The sequence below is a fragment of the Eumetopias jubatus genome, unplaced genomic scaffold, assembly GCF_037043125.1.
Source record: "Eumetopias jubatus isolate StellerSeaLion01/CBP00866 unplaced genomic scaffold, mEumJub1_p1.0 scaffold_13, whole genome shotgun sequence".
NCBI lineage: Eukaryota > Metazoa > Chordata > Mammalia > Carnivora > Otariidae > Eumetopias > Eumetopias jubatus.
The window spans coordinates 33733209-33746782 of NW_028274819.1; the positions used below are offsets into that span (position 1 = coordinate 33733209).

The 13574-nt window shown below is 36.7% G+C and overlaps 1 protein-coding gene across 3 annotated transcripts in view; it reads right to left on the bottom strand.

Moving 5' to 3' along the window:
* Positions 1-13574, bottom strand: part of ANO3 (anoctamin 3) — a 429391-nt gene that overhangs the window by 134145 nt on the left and 281672 nt on the right. The window lies entirely within an intron of this gene.

Here is a 13574-nt window from a genome sequence, read left to right on the forward strand (position 1 = left end):
CTAGAAATTATAGATAAAATAAAACATATATTTATTGAAATTCTAGAGGAATTAGGAGGAAAGTATGTATAACTTCTAGTTTCCAGGTAGAAAAAAATATGTAGAAAACCATAACACATGTTGGCAAGTTAATAGTGTGGCTGCTCTGGGTGAAGATGTAGAAATCAATAATAAAAAAAAAATAATGGAAACAAACACTGATAAATTTAAAAATAAAACTTCTAAATAATAAGCTAAAGAAATAAAATTCAGTAAAGCTAGGAAAGAAAGTGAAGATACAGTTTTTTTTTAGTAAATAATGCTGATTCAGATGAATTAGATATCCATGTGAAAAAGTTATTCATACTTTATACTATATTCAAACATCAATTCTAGTTCAGAAATAAACCCATAAAATTATGGTCAATTGACTTTCAACAAGTACCAAGGCAATTCAATGGGGAAAATGGCCTTTCCAACAACTGGTGCTAGGGCAATTTTATATCCATTTGCAAAAGAGGTTGGATGCCTATTTTAAACCATACAAAAAAATTAGCTCAAAATGGACCATTAGACCTTAACGTAATGAAGAAAATTATTCAATTATTAGACTAAAACATATGAATAAATATGTGAGGCCTTGAGTTAGGTAATGATTTCTTAAATACAACACCAACAGAGAAATAGGACTATATCAAAATTAAACATTTTTGTGCTCCAAAAAAATATGCCATTAAGAAAGTGAAAAGGTGGGGGGGGGCAGGGGGGCACCTGGGTGGCTCAGTAGGTTGAGCAGGCAACTCTTGATTTGGGCTCAGGTCTTGATCTCAGGATCATGAGATGGAGCCCAGTGTGGGGCTCCATACTCAGCAAGGAATCTGCTTCTCTCCCTCTCTCTCTCTCCCCCTGCCCCTACCCCTCTTGTGAGCTCGTGTTCTCTCTCTCGCTCGCTCTCTCTCTCAAATAAATAAATACATCTTGAAAAAAAAAAAAGAAAGTGAAAAGTGGCGCGAGCCAAGCTACTCATGCTGTTTGACAAAGTCCAAGTATGGAGGACAATCCTGAAAATCAGGAGACTCCACAGCTGGCTCCTGCTACTTCCTTTCATTTTATTTGTGGCAATCTTTATAATCATAGGATTTTTTTCTGGGGTTTCATGATAAAATGATTTATAAATTTAGTTATGCCTATGTAAGCAATCACAATGAAACTGATTCCAAAAAGGCTGACGATGGGCCAAGAAGTAAAAATACCTAGTGTCCTCCAATCCCTAATTCGTCTAACATGAGCAACGCGGAGTTCTTTAATAAGTTTCACTTAAGGGAGCTGTTGGATCCAGGCCCAGTAAAAGTCCCTATTGATGAGATTCCTCGGGCACCTCTGAAACATCAGAGTTCTAGGAAATAAAAATCTCATGTCATTCCCACAGTACAGGGACCTCCCTATGTTACTTTGATAGGATAGGGTGCACACATTGTAAGTTGCCTTGGGAGCAAGAATAAACTTTAGATAATCTTTCAGCAAGAGTAAAAATATAACTTTATCCGCATTAGCACACAATAGCAGATAGGTTACGCTTCGTCTCACACGGTCACACTCTGTCTAGTACCTTTGTTTTTAAATCCAAAATGATTTAAGATGATTTGTAATAAGATGTAAAAAATAAAATCACAAGTTATGAAAGAATGGAAAAAACAAGTAAATATTCTAATGTATAAATAAAGTCCCTCCGAGGCTATCAGTAGGAGATGCTTGCAACCTGATCCTGTGTCCGTGTCTCCTCACTCGCTGACGCCGTCCTTTCCTTCAAGGACCCTTTCCCTGATGGAGCTGGACTCCGGGCAGAAAAGGCAGACCACAGAATGGGAATAATATTCTTAAAAAATATGTCTGATAAGGGACTTACATTCACAATATATAAGTAACGATAAAAACACAAATAACCCAGCAAAAAATGGATAAAGGAGATATAGATTTCTCCAAAGAAGACATACAAATGGCCAACAGGCATATTTCCTAATGAAAGTATTAGGGAAATGTAAATCAAAACCATAGTGAAACACCACTTTTCACCTATTATGATGGTTATAATCAAAACAACAAACATTAAACCAGAAATGGGAACCTTTGTCCATTCTGGTGGAGATGTAAAATAATGAGCAAGCTTTGGAAAACAGTTCAGCAATTACTCATTACGTTAAACATTGAGTTACCAAATCATCAATTTTACTCCCAGGTATATACCCGGGAGAATACATCCACACAAAAACTTGTACATAAATATTCATAGCAGCATTATTCATGATAGTAAAAAAGAAAAAGCAATGCAATGTCTACCTAATAAACAAATAAAATGTGATGTAATATCCACATCCAAATGTGTGTAATATCCACATAATGGAATATAATTTGGCATTAAAAATGAATTAAATATTGACACATGCTACAACATAGATGAACCTTGACAATATACAAAGTAAAGGAAGCTAGTCATGAAAGACCATATATTATATGATTCCATTTATATGAAATTCTATAATAGACAAATAAATACAGGATATAGATTAATAATTTCCTAGGGTTGGAGGAGTGAGTAAATGGAAAGTAACTGCTAATGCATACAGGTTTTTTTGGGGGTACAGGTTTTCTTCTTTAAAAAATATTTTAAAATGGATATTACAGTGATGGTTGCACAAACCTAAAAGTATACTAAAATCATTGAATTGTACACTTTAAATGGGCAACGAATGTATGGTATGTGAATTTTATTTCAGTAAAGCTCTAAAAATCAATTACAGATGGATTATTGATATTAAAATACACAAGAAGACATATATCTTCTAAAAGCTGACATAAGAACTCACAGTAGGTGAATATTTCTTAAACAGGACTCAAAAAAAATGATGCATAAATTTGCCTAGATTACATGTTAAAGTGTTTGTTCATCACAGCAAGACTGAGTATTGTGAAAATGCCCATTATTTCACATTCGCTATAAAGTTAGTCTCATTTAACTGAAGGTCTCAACATGGTTTTGTGTACATGTATGCCCCTAACAAGCTAATCTTTATATTATATGGAAGATTAAAGTGTCTTTGATAGGAAAATCTTGAAAAACAATGAGGTAAGTGGGCATGTCTTTAAAATGCCAATATTTGTTACAATTCTATAGTAATTAAGGCAGCAGGGTGTTCATGCTGGAATAGGCAATATAAGAAACAAAATAGAGATCCCAGAAAAAAACCTACATATAGAGAACTGAGATGGAATATTACCTTTCCTGGATGGGGTAGATGAGTCATTTAGTGGCACTAAAAAAGTCAGTTATTTTCTTGGAACAATACCGTATACAAAAAAGAAAAACATAAAAAAGTTTAAAGACAAATGTGAAAAGCACAATTTTAAAACTTTCAGAATAAACTATAGAATATTTTGATTATTTTAGTAGAAAAGTAGTTTTGTTTATGTGTTTGTTTTTGCATGAAAAAGAGCTCCTAGAACCGTAATAAGGTAAAGCTATGATTAATAGGTCTACCTTCAGATAAAACCTTTGTACATTAAAAGATCATAAAGAATGTGATAAGGTAAGTTTTCATTAGAAGATATTTTTCATGACTATAACCAAGAAAGGATTAGTCTCCAGGATATATAAATAACTCCTTTAAATCAGTAAGAAAAAACAAATAATCCAACAGAAAAGCAGTGATGCTATTAATAGGCATTTAACAAAAGAAGAAACATTATTGCATTATTTGGAACAGAACAAGATTGGAAACACAGAAAACTTCTCATCAACCAGTAAGTGAATAAACTGTGGTGATACATTGATGCCATTTGTTGTGTAGTCACAGGATGGAATATGATGTGTCTGCTCAACTATCTCTTAAAGAGGAGCTGTTGAACTTTCAAAAAAGCAGCATAAAATATATTATATATTTCTTCAGAGTTTAAAACCCTGAAAAACAATACTCAATATTGTTCAAGGAGATAGATAGATGATAGATAGATAGATAGATCGATTGATCATAGGTGGTAAAAGTACAAAAATATTCGTAAGAAAGCTAATCACCAAAATCAGAAGAATGGTTACATTGAGACAAATTGAGGAAAATGATCTGGGAGAATTACATGGAAGTCTTCAATTTTGTCTGTAATAATTACTTGGAAATAGATATGGCAAGCAATTCAGATCCAGTAAAGCTCAGTGTTGGACATAGCTTGTTATAGGTAAATATGGTCCAATAATACAGTTTTCAATATGCCTGAAATATTTTTAATGATAATTCAAAAGATCAGCATTGCTCTTGACCTTTGCAATCAACAATCTGGGATTATATATTTGTTTAGCAGTTAAAATTTTACTTATAGGAGCACCTGGGTGGCTCAGTTGTTAAGCGTCTGCCTTCGGCTCAGGTCATGATCCCAGAGTCCTGGGATCAAGCCCAGCATCGGGCTCCCTGCTCCGCAGGAAGCCTGCTTCTCCCTCTCCCACTCCCCCTGCTAGTGTTCCCTCTCTCGCTGTCTCTCTCTCTCTCTGTCAAATAAATGAATAAAATCTTAAAAAAAAAAAATCTTACTTATAACTTAAGCCTCAGTTTCCTCACCTGTGTAATGGGGACAATAACAACTATGCATGCCTATTTTAAGAATTAAATGCATGAAACACTCTATGACATATAAATGGCACACAGTATAGTTATTATAATCAAAGGCCTTTAAACAATAAAACTTCAATTTTAATCATGGTCACTAAACTGCATATCCCCTACGGTCAATTACACTTGTGCCTACAATATCATTTTTTTAAAAAAATGAAATATGGTAAAATAAGCTTATCAGAGATATTAAACTGAACGTATTTGATCATCGGTGGTTCAGACAGAATTCCATGAGGTCTGTTAAAAAGAAAATCACAGGCCCAAGGTGGCATCACTTAGGTTAAGGTCCCAAGTCAGTAAACGAAGACTTATTACCTAACTTAACTGTTGTTTTACCCCCATCTCCCCTCCCACCAGGAATTAACCTTTAACCAGTCAGCATGGGAATTTCTTGGTCAGCACTAAGCAATTTACTCATAGGTCCCTTTCATTCCCCTTAGGAGGGTGACCTTGCCTAAAACAATGGATTCTTTGCTAATAATTTCCTTTTTTCTGCTCCTTCTCTACCTTTAAAAACCTTTCCTTTTCTGTAGCCCTCTGAAGCTGCCCTCTGCTTGCTAGAGGGGATGCTACCTGATTCATAAACAGATTAATAAAGCCAATTAAGAACTTTAGAATATACTTGGTTGAATTTTTGTTCTATAACAGGTCTCAGGGGCATCATTAGGAACAAATGATCACCTCAGAGCTCATATGCTGAAGAGATGCGAGCACTGTCATCTCATGTCAGCCACCTCTGACAACCTAACACATAAACTCTGCTTAAATCCAGCCTCAAGTTATTCTGCACTCTGGCAGTGATCAGTTGGAAATTAAAAAACAGAAGCAGGGTGCCTGGGTGGCTCAGTTGATTAAGCGTCTGCCTTCAGCTCAGATCATGGTCCCGGGGTCCTGGGATGGAGCCCCACATCGGGCTCCCTGCTCAGCGGGGAGCCTGCTTCTCCCTCTCCCTCTCCTCCCTGCTTGTGCTCTCTCTCACTAGCTCTCTCTCTCTCTCTCTCTCTCAAAGAAATAAATGAAATCTTAAAAAAAGCTAAATTTCCTTAAAAAAGCAAAAACCACTGAAGAATTTACTGTAACTGTGAGAACGAAGATTTTTAGACTAAAAGATCAAATTTTAAATGCAAAATAAAATCAAATACCATTTTATTGTAAGGGAGTTTGAGGAAATTAACTTTGTAGAGTGTTTAAAAAATCAGTAATATCAATGCATTTTTTGCTATCATGAATTCCATATTCTCCTTTACAGAGCTCTTTTTTTAAAAAGTTCTTTTTAAATTTATTATCATTTTTTTAGTAACCTTTACACCCAACATGGGGCTTGAACTCAAAACCCCAAGATCAAGAGTGGCATGCTCTTCCGATTAAGGCAGCCAGGAGCACCCCCACCCCTCCTTACAGAGCTCTTAAAACAAAAGAGTTTATATAATAATAATAATGGGGCACTTGATGATTTCCAACATGTGTTTAGGAGTGATTTAAAAGATTGGTAATCTTACAAGCCCAGTGGAAACAGTCTTTAAAAATGCTGAACTATTTCTAGTTATTGGGATCAATCTTTCCCACGAAAACAAGCAAACATTATGCAAAGCAGAACCTTAAAAAGTAACAAAGAATTCACAAGATAGTGAGGAATTGCTAGGTCAAGTTCAGAACAGAGTAGAAATCAAAAACGGAGAGATAAGCTGCATACCTGAGCACATAGGTCACCTCTACCCTCCATCCTGCAGGCTTTTGTATTAGCACTTTTCTGTGTGTGGTTGCCAGGGGTACAAAGGTGGATAAACCAATCAGCCTAGTTTGTCCAAGGTATTTTTAGGACATGTCAGTAATAAATGTACCTAAAATATTATGATATTCCCTCCTTTTGGCTCTGGATTCATAACAGATGAAAGGTATAACAGATGCCTAAAAAGAATGGGAAGTTCAACAAAGAAAAGTCCAATTATAACAGGGCAGGTTGAATTCACTTGCTATTTTGCAAATGCAAAATAAAAATGTCAAGTCAAAATATAGAACAGGGTAAAAAATATCTCTGAACCACAGGAGTGGCCCAGAACATTACCCTGGTCAAAGGCTACTGTTTCACTTGAATATTTAACTTGAAATGGCAAACCTACTGATCAAGGTATCATATTTTTTTGGCACTGAATAAATGGTTAGTATCATCATTAGTGTCCTTGACCATACGTGGAAATTAGGAAAACTCATATAATGCTCCAAAGCACACTATTCTAAGTTATTCAGTGTTTATCTTTAATTACATTCTCTAAGAAGGCAGAGGATACAATCTCCTATAACCTTCACACCAAGGTGGATTTGACCTGATGAGAAGCGTATTGGCTCCGGCAGAAGAGAGCAGACTTGTGTTCTTTACATTTGCCGAAAATTATTTTTCATGACCCAGCAGTCCACTGTTTCTCTTTCCCTCTCCTTAAAAGCTCTATCAATAAGACAAGAATCTCTTGAGACCCAGCAAGCAGAAAACAGATTATCAAACAACAAATTTTGCTAACATCATAAAGCAGATGATGACCTTTAATATGGGCTACAAATATCTACTGAGCAAAAATAAATCAGGTCATGTTGGAAATTTTGGAAAGTTGGCATTGAAAATATATCATAAGAATATTAATGCCTATTTTGCCATGAGCTTAGTTCTTTCCAGTTCCAGAGTTACTCTTGCTGGATATTTGTAAAGAGATAGAGGGAAAGATGAACTCTCTGAGGTCCCCATGAGTGTCATTTAAGATTATGGTCCTGGCTATTTGTACTTGTACAGGCTTCGCCAGTGTTGGTAGGTTAGTTTCCTAAGCTCTAGAAGGGCAGGTCAAGACAAAACCCATGGTTTTTAACCTTTCTTGGTAATAGGCAGTATCCCGAGAAAAATATACATACTTACATATTTGTACAACCATGCATATAATTTCAGAGAGTTCACAGATCCTCTGGGCTCATGTGTGAGCCCCCTTAGAACTCTCTGGACACCAGGCTGAGAACTTCCAGATCAGGCAATCTCAAAATCCTCCCAGTTCCAGGGACACCTGCCCCTGTCAACTAAGCTCCCTTGTAGGCCTTGACCGAAAAAAGTTGAATCTCTTATTTATTTATTTTAGTAATACTTTTTTTTTTTTATGTTCAGTTGAATCTCTTAAAGCAAAGCCTCCAAACACGTTAGAAACCCCATAGCTAAACTAACAGGGCAGTCATTTGAATTTATGTTAAAAATGGACATTAGTGAAGGTGTACAACGTTTTCTTTTCCCCTACTAATCTTTCCTTTTTGGAGACTATGAAAAACTAACACACAGTAATGGCCCGTGTTTGGGAAACTGAGGTCAGTGAAGACATTCATATTTCTTTAATTTTGTGAAGACAGCATGATTTATAGTTGGAGCACCAGAGATGAAGACCCACTTCTGCTTCTTATCTCATGTCACTATGCCCAAAAACTTAATTAAGGATGCAGCATCTGTATTTATAAAATGGTAATAATAAGACCTATTTATTTTTCTGGAAACTGAGAAGATGGTGGCTGAAGTGTGTACAATAACTAGCAAGAGTACCAGACTTCCTAGGTTCTCGATGAATAATGACTGTCATCTGAGAACTGATTAGACAAGATACAATCTGGCATTGTTTCTCAAACTTTAATCATATAACTCTATTTTTGGTCATAGCCACAGACCACTTATTTAATATGTTTTCTTTAGATTGCACTCTTTCGTAAAAAAAAAAAAGCCTTTGCTGAAATAATATTAACTTAAAAAAATAACAAGCTTAGTGTGCTGGTTATGTTTTTTTTTTAAACACATTAAAATAAAGTCCTATCTATTAAAAATGCTTAAGTCATTGTGGTGCAGTTTAAAAATTATTTTGAAAACCATCCTGTGGCAAACACGTAGCTATAACAAGCTGCTAACGCTTTGCTTAAATTAGACCTAATCTGGGTTTATTATTTTATTGGCAAAGAGCAAGACTTGAGACAATGTGGTTGGAGTTTTGATGGTGGAAAGGGAAGAAGGAAATGCCCCGAGGAGTTCAAGGGGCAGTGCCTTGCGCATCCAACATTCAGCCAGGGATTTCTAGTCCCTGAGGGATGAAAGCACGGAGCAGGAAGACAGGAGACCAGGACAGAGATCCATGAATTTTAAAATCTGATTTTAAAAACTCATCTCAAGTCCTGAGCTGGGCTACCTTGTGTCCTTCCTACCACGTAAAAGATGCATCTCTATTCATTGGCTGCAGTATTCCAAAACTGGCAAAAAAGTAATAGATAGTTCATCACTTAAAAAACAGAAATAAGAACATAAGGCAATAATGGTCAGGACATTAGTTTGGAAGGCAGAAAAACTGGCTGTCTGCTGCTGATTTACTGATGCAAATCTCTTATAACACACCCCCGTTTAGAAGCTAAACGCAGGATTGTAATTCCCTGAAGGATTTGGAAAGCCATTCAATCACAGCTTATCCTTTATCCAGTATTGCCCCTGGAACTGCCCGCAGCAGTCCTTTTCCAGCATGTTCCTATATGGACAATAAACAAATATGTCAATAAACAAGGATGAAAACAAATTACATCTCATGAAAGTCAGATTATTTAAACTCAAGAAGTGTGACTCATGAACCTAAAAAGCACCTGCACACACACACATATCTATTGTACTTAGCAACTACTTTGAGCAACATGCTGTAGAAACAAGGAGGCATCTATCATTCAACAAATCTCTTTTTAGCTCCAACTTGATCCCAGACACGTGTTCAAGTGACTGGATAGAGAGGTGAACAGCAACCAGAAGAATGAAATGAGTATCAAAGTGAAGTCCTATATATATTCCAGTTTGAACAAAAGAAGTTTATTAATCACCTATAATGTGATGCAAATTGTGCCTTTTTCTTTACCTTAGCTATTTCTTTCCATCACGTGGAGGCAGACAGATCTGGATTTGAATTCTGACTCTGCCCCTTAGCTAGCTATGTGGACTTGGATTTTACTAACCCTTGTGTTCACTGATTTCCTCATTCATAAAATAAGAGAAAAATATTCCCTACGATAGAGAATTAGGTGCTAACAAGTAGGAATTTAGTGTTCTGTCCTGTTTACGAATTTAGGCATGTGGGAAAACCAGTGAACAAGACAGACACACCCTACAGTCCAACCATGTGGATCAGTGAGTGGGTTTATGGGAGAGTGATTAGTGAGCAGTTAATGGCAGTGAACTGAGTGCTGTAATTACTAAATGATGAAACTCTGAATGGGCATCAGGATGAGGAATGCATGTGTGTAAAAACAAGTAGTTTCATAAAACGAGTGGCAGGTATTAAATGACCAAGTGGCTATCTGGCAAAATGATAAGCATTTTCATTTATGCTTTTAGGGAGATAGAACTAAGTGCTGCTGCAGAAGTTCAATGCAGGAAGTCACTGTGCCAGTTGGGGCTAACTGAAGGTAGCCTTACTGAACAGATAGGTTCTCCTAATCAGGTAACATATTACAAGTAAAATGATTCTATGCATGCAGGAAAAAAAAAGTTAAAAAAACCTATATAAAGGAAGAGAAAAAATCCAGATCATATGGTGTCATAACCATTTAGGCAAAAGCATCTACGAACACTCACATTAGAAGGGACATAGAAGAGTTGAGGTAGAGCTGGAGGTATATACACCCCAGGTCCCAAACTCATTAATGAGACACCAATGCTTAGCCTCAATCTAAGGCGTCAAGGAGAACCCAATTTTATCAAACACCATTTTAATTCTAGATATCCAAGCTACTCCTATGCCATGGCTCATAATCAACATGTATTTGCTCATCCATACTGGAATGAGAAATAGCAAACAGAGGAGCCCTTGTTCTTTTAATGACTGATTTAAAGATGCCATTGTTTGGCTTCAGAATTTACAAACAATAGTTTAAAACGATATTAAGCTGTACTTAGGAAAAAATTAAATACCCTTAGTGTAACTTACCACTTAGTAGATAATGTATAGGTAGTTAAATGCTTTGGCTTTGAATTTTTGTATTTTTGCTTGTTTTTAAGAAAACTTCTGAAAATTACAAATTTTAGAGCAGGGCTGCCTTATGTCTAGTGCTGTTTGGTAGAAGGGGGAAGTGGAAATGGAGGTGGGGGCTACATATGAAAGGTAGGTTAAGATTCACCTGCTTTCCACCCAGGTGTGGTGAGGATATGGATGAAATGCATCAAAAAGCAGGATTTCTTCTGGTTTCCATAGCCAAAAGAAAAAGTGAAGGAAGAACAAGGACAGTTGTGTGTCCCTATTGTCTGGGACTTCTCAGGGACTCCTGGGAATGAAGTCCTGTGATGCTCTGCCTCTACTTCCTGAATTACCCATTTTCACATTGAGATCTTTCCTTTTTCGGAGCCAGCCTGCACCTGCTCACAGGAGCCGATTTTGAAATCTTTGGAAATTTGGAGAACTAGCACACTAGTATCTTAAACAGACCAAGGTGGGAATCAGCAGATGCTTTTTTTTTTTTTAAACGCTTTTACCACCACTGCTTATTTATCTTAATGCATGAAGACACAGAACACGTCTTTGTTGTTTACAACTGTTTATGTGGTGCTTAGTCTAGTATCTGCCCTACGGTGAGTGTATACAAGCTAGATAAATCAGATAGGAGAGTTAGCAAATACATGCAATAATTCATTTCAAAATCTATGTGTGATCCTTAAAATCATAACTACTCAGCCTTGTAAAAATCTCCAAGTGGGTAGTGTCTCTATTCTACCATTTCCATAATTCCTTTATGATAAGGAGGAGATGCACAAGAATAAGTTATTTATATGAGGGAAGGCAGAGTAAAGCATGACTTTTATAACAGTCTCTGAGAACTCAATCCACTGCAAGGCAGGACATCTCCCAGCTGGGGGACAGAGATGCTCACAGCACACAAGTTTAAACAGGATAAATAATCTGCTTTCTGAGCAGAGTTTTGATGAGCTATAGTTTTGAAGTTGCTTTTCAGCTTCCTGCTATTCAAAACCACCATGGTGTAGAAATAAAGAATGCAAAGGTGTTCAGGCTAAAAGATTATTGTGACTCATTTCTTGGAGACTTTGGAAGCCCAGCAATTATACAACACCAAAGAATCATTGCAAATCAGGCTGGGGTCTGCAGGGCAGTGGCAACTACATTAAGTCATGGTGAATGAGGAGTACACAGCATTAGAGATGATTCTTAATAACAGTGTTCAACAAATGTTAGCCAAGGCAACTTTTTCCACTTAAAGCCTCCCCTCTTGTCTGCCTATTTTGACCCAGTACCACTTTAAGACCCTGTCAAACAAAGATGACAGATTCCGAGGTCCAGGTTCCACAAGAATAGTAGTTTCTCTAATCTCTGTCCTGCCCCAGGATCTCTTTCTTTTTACAGATGGCTGCCTTAAATCCATTAATAAAAAACACTTTAGTCCAATGTCAAAAATGCCAGTCGTATCTGCTAAACTCTAAGATTCATGTCAGGATAAGAAATTCCTTGAAAGCAGTCTCCTGAATGTCTCCTTGTTACCAAAGGAAGAACTGCTTACCTAAGAAGGACTAAAACTAGAATTCACAAATGTATAAACACATAAACATTTTGAAATGTTTGGCATTTGAAATGCTCTGTCAAGCATTTGCAATTTTTGAAAATATTGCTTTCCAATGCAGAGGCACCATAAAGGAAAGCATAAACGCAGTTACAGATAATGGCAGGTCCAGAGACTTTGATTTAGGAATCCTAAAAGCATTCTTTTTTAACCATTTAATCCTCCTTGCCTTTTTTTTTTTAAGATCTTACCTATTTATTTGTCAGAGAGAGAGTACAAGCAGGGGGAATGGCAGGCAGATCAGGCAGAGGCAGAGGGAGAAGCAGACTCCCCAGTGAGCAGGGACCCCAGTGCGGGACTGATCCCAGGACCCTGGGATCATGACCTGAGCCAAAGGCAGATGCTTAACCGACTGAGCCACCCAGGCATTCCCCCACCCACCTTTTTTAAAAATAAATTTCCTAAAAAGTATTGGCTTTATTGATATACACATTTTTAATTTAAAAAGACAATGTTAAATATATTTTAGACAATATAATGGAACACACACAAATGGAACCCAATTAAATATGTACATGAATTTTCCTTATATACAGCTATGAAAACATCTGAAGTCAGATAATTTCTGAGTAGGATGTTTTCTTAGATGCATCTATAAGACAGCTGTATTCAACTTGCTTCTTAGTGAGAAAATGAAAGATAAAAGAGCAGATTTATAAGTATTCTACAAAATCAGTCCCAAGTGACAAGCATAATCCCCAGAAGCTCCACGATCCTAGAGGTGCTCAGCAGGAGGAGAGAACTGAACACATTTTAATCTTTTATATACGTACTTTAATCTTTTAAATATATTTCTTAGGTTGTGTTTGCCTTTTATAATTTTCTCAGAGCAACAACAGATTCCTGTTTTCTTTACAGGTCTCCTTCCCCCTCTTTGCCTTCTCGATTTCACATACCCCATTTTCTCAGGTGCCTTATTTCATTCTCCACCTTCCATTTCCATCAAACACTTGACGATAAATCTTATCAACACAGCCCCACCTAGACGTTATCAAGGCCCTTCAGAGGTTCGTAACTGTTTGTTTGGTGGTACAGGGAGAAACTAGCCTTCCAGGATTCAACATGCTAGATCTATTTTCTTAGGTTATGTACATACAACATATAGGGTTTATGAACTTCCCTCATCCTCTTCTTTACTTCCCTCCCCACCCCTCCTCACAAAATCCCATTCGTGGAGAGCATTAGTAAACAAAGCATAACTTGTCACCTATAGTGTAGAGGAAAATGAGATGTTTCACAGTACAACACACTTCATTAGACAAATCTCTTCTCCAAGATCATCTTTTTCTTAGTTTTTCTTTTCTCTTTTTCTCCGATAGTCCTAAAACT